Here is a 5968-nt window from a genome sequence, read left to right on the forward strand (position 1 = left end):
AATTTTTTAATTTTTTATCATATTAGTAGTTAAGTATATATTTATATAATAGACGTGTGATTTTATTCAATAATAATACTACATGAACATATATCCCTATCTAAGTCTTTATAATAGTATCGCAGTTATTTAATATAAAGGATATTTTATTTTATATTTTATCAAATAATTTTATTAAAAATAAAAAATATATAATATTTTTTAGATTGCCTATGTAGACATTTACGTCATCAAAACCGAAATGTAGTTTATAAAGCTAGAGTCCAAGTAAAATTATTCAATACACTAAACCTAAATTATCCATTTTCAAGGAAACAAAAATGGCTCCCCAAACACCACAGCTCCATTTGTTCTGTTTCCATTAATGGCACAAGGCCACTTGATTCCGATGATGGACTTAGCAAAGTTATTACTTCAGCACAATAACAATATTATTGTCACGATTATCACAACCCCGCAAAACGCAGCAAGATTCACATCAACCTTCGCTCGCTACATTCATTCCGGTTACCAGATTCGACAAATCCAGCTTCAGTTTCCATATCAAGAAACCGGCTTGCCAGAAGGATGTGAGAATCTTGACATGCTTCATTCACTTGGCAATGCTTTCAATTTTTTCAACGCAGCAAGTCTTCTAAGGGAACCGGTGGAAAAGATCTTCGAAGAGTTGTCGCCGCCGGCATGCTGCATAGTCTCCAATATGAATCTACCGTACACGATCCACGTCGCTAAGAAATTCAAGATTCCAAGGGTTTCTTTTGCTGGAGTTAGTTGCTTCTGTTTAATGTGTTATGATGCTTTGTGTACCTCACCGATATTCTCGGCCAAATCTTCCAATATCTTCGGCAAACAAACCATACAACCGAGAATAAACCCATTAATTCAAATCATACCGAGATCCTTGTGTAACAGAATTTCGAAATCAAATCCTACTAACAACAGCACCGAGCATTACTCGAGGTCCAACCTATTTAACCAGACGAGCTTAACTCGCCAAAACAGGATATACAGGGCAATCACCACCTACTCATCACTTCCCAGTTTCATTTTCTTAACGTTATTACTTTTAAGTTTGTTATTCTCGTAATTGACTTGAGCGTCGGAGTCCTTTTTGCAGGGTCCACGCCGAGGTCAAAGGTTCGCAGGAGAACGCTTCCGAATCCTCTCACTGTTGTGACGCCGACCATACTTCGGAAGCATACTCTGGACGGAACAATTGGCGCCCACCGTGGGGCCCGATTTTTTCTTCATTTTCAAGTGTAACCCCATACACCTTGTGCTCTTTCTTATTTTTTCAGGAACTGAAGCATGACGGATCAATCGGGCACCCATCAGCATGCCGGTCCCGACCTTGTGGCAGCAAACGCGACATTACTCGCAGAAAATCAGCGAATGGCTGAGCTATTAGCCACCTTGCAGAATAAAGGTGAAAGGAAAAATATCAACAAAGAAGTAAACACTGATCAGCAAGACGAACACCAATCAGAGTCCAATGCCAAAACGGAGGAGAAAACCCCGAAGACCGGGAGGCGGCGAGCTAACCCCTTTTCTGAAGAAATTATGAGCTTTAAGATGCCTCAAAATTTTACGCTCCCTATGACGCTGGTACCTTATAAAGGGATCGGAGATCCTAAGATTCATGTTACTAAATTTGAGTCTATGATGTTCCTCAATAGTGACTCCGATCTCATATTATGCCGTTCTTTTCCTACTTTTTTGGATGGTGCTGCGCTGTTATGGTTTTCTAATTTGCCTGCAGGTTCAATAACGAGTTTCGACGACTTTTCCAAGCTCTTTATTAATCAGTTCACGGCCTCCAAGATTTACGTACGAGACTCAAACTATCTCAGTACTATCAAACAAGGAACGCACGAGAGCCTGAAGGACTATATGACTCGCTTCACGACGGCGGCTATGGAGATCCCTAACCTTAATCCAGAAGTCCAACTGCACGCCATAAAGAGTGGTTTGCGCCCAGGGAAATTCCAAGAAGCAATAGCAGTAGCAAAGCCAAAGACATTGGAGGAGTTTCGAGAAAAAGCGACTGGGCAAATCGAAATAGAAGAATTACGAGAAAATCGGAGGAGTGAAAGGCAGCCGAACAAAAGGGACGAGGATAGGCCAACTGCCAAAGACACTAAGAAGCCCTTCAGGCTAACACCTAAATATGACTCGTACACCAGATTCAATGCCAGGAGAGAAGACATCATCAAGGAGATACTACATAACAAACTGATAAAGCCACCGAGCAGAGCCGGCTCATACCAAGACCAACGTTATGTGGACAAATCCAAACGCTGCGCCTTTCATCAGAAGTTCGGCCACACCACTGATGAATGTGTAGTCGCAAAGGACCTCTTGGAAAGACTAGCAAGACAAGGGCACCTAGACAAGTACATCAGTAGCAAAACAAGGGGGACCTCCGACGACCCTAGCGATCGACGCCAAGAGCGAGCTTCGCACACCTTGGATAAAGCCAGAGCCCAACCCCCACCGACCAGGGGAATCATCAATTGCATCTCTGGGGATTCGCAAGCGGAGGTGAAACCAGTTCAGCGCGAAAGCGACGATACAGGGATATGCTAACACTCCAGCGAACGGCCGATGTATCGACAGCCAAACCGAGAATACCTAACATATATTTCAAACAGTCAGACTGTCAAACCAACTCAGATAATCTGAACGACCCCGTAATGATCTCCATTCAAGCAGGGGACCTCCTAGTGAAGAAAGCCCTCCTCGACCCCGGCAGTAGTGCCGACGTCCTTTTTTATTCAACTTTCAAAAAGATGAAGCTCAGCGAACGAACCCTGCTACCCTCTACGGGGGAGCTGATCGGATTTTCAGGGGAGCGCGTGTCAATTCTCGGTAGCATTTGGCTAAAGACGACCTTAGGCGAACATCCCATGAGCAAAACCAAGGACGTGCAGTTCCTCGTAGTCGATTGCATTAGCCCATACAATATTATTTTGGGTAGACCTTTTCTAAATTCTTTTGGTGCCATTGTTTCCACGCTTCATTTATGTGTCAAATTCCAGGTACAAGAGGACCAAATAGCCACCATACATTCCGACCACATTGAAGCTCGCAGGTGTTACAATGAAAGCTTGAAAATCAGAACAGATATCTGGCAAAGACCTAGGCCAACCCAAAGCACATACAACGTCGCTAACATATCAGGCATTGCCGAGCTCGATCCACGAGGAGATCTCCATGACAAGCCAGCACCAATAGACGAGCTTGAAAAGGTACAATTGGATAACAATGTTAACCACTACACTCACATCAGCTCTTCTCTCCTTTCAGGAACAAAACAAAAGATAACAAGCCTACTTCGGCGAAATGCCGATCTCTTTGCCTGGACACCAACAGATATGCCTGACATTGACCCGAACCTCATATGCCACAAATTGCAAATTTATCCAAGGGCACAACCTGTCTCCCAAAAGAAACGAAACATGGGAGACGAGAAGCGCGCAGCATGTCTCGAGGAAACCCAGAAGCTCCTCTGAGAAGGATTCATAGAAGAGCTCCGATTCACAACGTGGCTATTAGGGGTGTTCGCGGTGCGGTTTGGTTCGGTTTTTAAGAGAAAAGCCATCCGATCCGATCGTCTAATTAAAGTGCGGTTCGGTTTGGTTCGATTTTTTTGTCAAGGTCATCCGAACCAAACCAAACCAATTAAAATCGGTTTGGTTTGGTTCAGTTTGTTCGGTTTTTTCAATCAAATAAAAAAAAATTCTACCATACTATTATGCAAAGTCATAACATTGAAATCGACAAACCGAAATAACACTTTTCTTATTGTATCGAAGTTTATATCATCTCTCTTAAAAAGAGGACCAACAATATTTCCAAAATTTCACAAATTTGGATAACACATATATAACTAGTTACATACTTAATGCTAAACTCTATACCAACAGCAGTGTTTAAATCCGAACCCAACCCATTAAAATTTGTACCATCTCTTGAAGAGAAGATTGAAAAAGGATGATGATGATCACTATGGAGAAGGGACAGATGCTGATAAAATTTCTTAAAAGAGATTAGAAATAGGTCTTGGGGCTGCTTCTCCTGAGCTCATTAGCTCATCCATGGCACGGTGAGGGTTTGTCTTGTGCTTCTCACATAGCTTTGGCAAATACACTCCTGTAAGGAAATAATATACATTCAATATCTTATCTCAAAAAAGCAAAAACGAGTTCAAGTAAGGAAGACTAAAAGCAGGGAAGGCATATATGATTGCTTACTAGTTGCCATGATTGAGAATAACAGAGATCTTTAACCCAAATAAGCAGATTGAAGATCTGCAGTGAAAGAATGCGAGTTAGGAAAACAATATAAAGCATCCATGTTCTGTATATTAAAATTATGCTCAAATTGATACATAACAAACTTCAAATACTCAATATGTGGGATACATATCCCCAACTTAGCTTCTACCTAATCATGCATAATCAAGCCATATAGTTTGGACGGTTTAGCATTGGATTTCAGGATGTACCAATTTGGTCGAAATAACAATAATTTTGAGACAGGTAGTAGTATTGAGCAAGTGGAACTACTTTCCATCAAATTAGAACAGAAAAATGAAACAAACATATTCACCATGAAATTTTCTTTATTTTAAAAATCCACAGGTTTCTTAACTTAGAATATGAAAAAAATTTCCAGTTTCCCACTGCATATTTTATCAACTTCAATGTTGAAACATTGAAGAACACCTCCAGCTACTCTTAGCATTAGCAATTACCAAGTTATCAACATTCAACAATAAATCAATAACCAGCATCCAGCAATAAACTGAAAAATAAATCTATAACCAGCAATCCAGCAATACCAAATTATCAACAATAAACTGAACAATACACTGATCTCAATACATTGAACAATAATTCAATAACCAGTAATACCAAATTACCAACAATAAACTAAACAATAATATGAACAATAAAATGAACAATAAACACTTAAACAGCAACCAGCAAGGCAGCAAGGCAGCAACAAAACCAACAATAAAATGAACCACTAAACAGCAACCAGCAAGGCAGCAAGCATGACATTTCCAATATAATGAACCAATAAACAACAACAAAATGAACCACTAAACAGCAATAAAATGAACCATTAATCAGCAACCAGCAAGGCAGCAAGCAGGACATTTCCAATATAATGAACCATTAAACAACAATAAAATGAACCACTAAACAGCAACCACCAAGGCAGTAAGCAAGACATTTCCAATATATTGAACCATTAAACAACAATAAAATGAACCATTAAAAGCAAGCCAGCAACAGCAAGTAGCAACTAGCAACAAATCAACAATGCATTTGTCTGTAAGTATTAACGTGGAAAAAAAGGCTATAAATCAACAAAACTTAGCAACAAATCAACAGATCAACAGCAAGTAGCAACAAATCAACACTAATGAGAAAATCCAAATAGCAGATATAAATGATAAAAGGCTATAAAAGCAGGACATTTCCAATATATGAACAGAATTACCAGTAAACAACAAATGGTAAACATTACCTGAATCGGTGGCTCAAGCTCCATATTGACTTGGGAGGAAGGCTGAGTGGGAGACTGGGAGGTGCTGGGTTGAACTGATGATCGTTCGTGGCCAGAACCCAGAAACGCTGCTGGGTGGTGGTGTCTCAACAGCGACGGCGTGGTGCTTTGCTGCCGTGTCGAGTCAGTGGGTGGTGGCGTGCTTGCCTGATGTGCGACGGGAGCAAGGCTTCGTGTTGGACTGTTTCTCTGCTCTGTCCGCGTCTTCGCGAAGAGGAAGGCTTCATCTTGGCCTGATGTGCGACGGGCCGAAGTCTTCGCGGTGGTGGGTGCCGCAGGCACGGGTGCGCAGGTCAGCAGGTGTGGAGATTTGGAGAAGAGAGAGCGATGGGAATTTGGGGGTTAGGGTTAGACGCTCACACACTAGCGCACAGTTACGTTTGGGGGGTGG

The 5968-nt window shown here is 41.3% G+C and overlaps 1 pseudogene; it reads left to right on the plus strand.

The window, feature by feature from the left end:
* The window catches only part of LOC107613882, a 14628-nt pseudogene continuing 8879 nt past the window's right edge, over nt 220-5968 (plus strand).

This window comes from Arachis ipaensis, chromosome B08 (genome assembly GCF_000816755.2).
Source record: "Arachis ipaensis cultivar K30076 chromosome B08, Araip1.1, whole genome shotgun sequence".
Lineage (NCBI taxonomy): Eukaryota > Viridiplantae > Streptophyta > Magnoliopsida > Fabales > Fabaceae > Arachis > Arachis ipaensis.